The sequence below is a fragment of the Penaeus monodon genome, chromosome 23 (assembly GCF_015228065.2).
Source record: "Penaeus monodon isolate SGIC_2016 chromosome 23, NSTDA_Pmon_1, whole genome shotgun sequence".
In the NCBI taxonomy this organism is placed as follows: domain Eukaryota; kingdom Metazoa; phylum Arthropoda; class Malacostraca; order Decapoda; family Penaeidae; genus Penaeus; species Penaeus monodon.
Window position 1 is genome coordinate 7894302 of NC_051408.1, and position 316 is coordinate 7894617.

Genomic DNA, 316 nt, shown 5'->3' on the forward strand with positions numbered 1-316 from the left:
GTCGGGTCATGACCTTTCACCTGGTGCATGATGCATGGCATTTTAGTGAGCCTATTTTAGAAATTTATGGAGACTCATACTATCCCTTACTATCCCTTTTCCTCTATCCCTTTCCCCTCTTCCCCCTCCTCTCCTTCCTATCCCCTTTCCCTCATGTCCTCCCCTCCCCCACCTCTTATTCCTCAGCCTCCGTCCTTCCAGCAGGTGGATTTGAGCTGTAGTGGAGAAACTACACTGTCTTGGGCATGTGGATTAGAACGTGGATGTAGATTTGCTTTCATGGTCTGGTATATAATTTCTTTTAAATTTCTTAGTG

The 316-nt window shown here is 45.9% G+C and overlaps 1 protein-coding gene across 1 annotated transcript in view; it reads left to right on the plus strand.

Annotated features, from left to right (window-relative positions):
- The window catches only part of LOC119588118, a gene marked incomplete in the record, with an annotated part of 60132 nt that overhangs the window by 18613 nt on the left and 41203 nt on the right, over positions 1-316 (plus strand).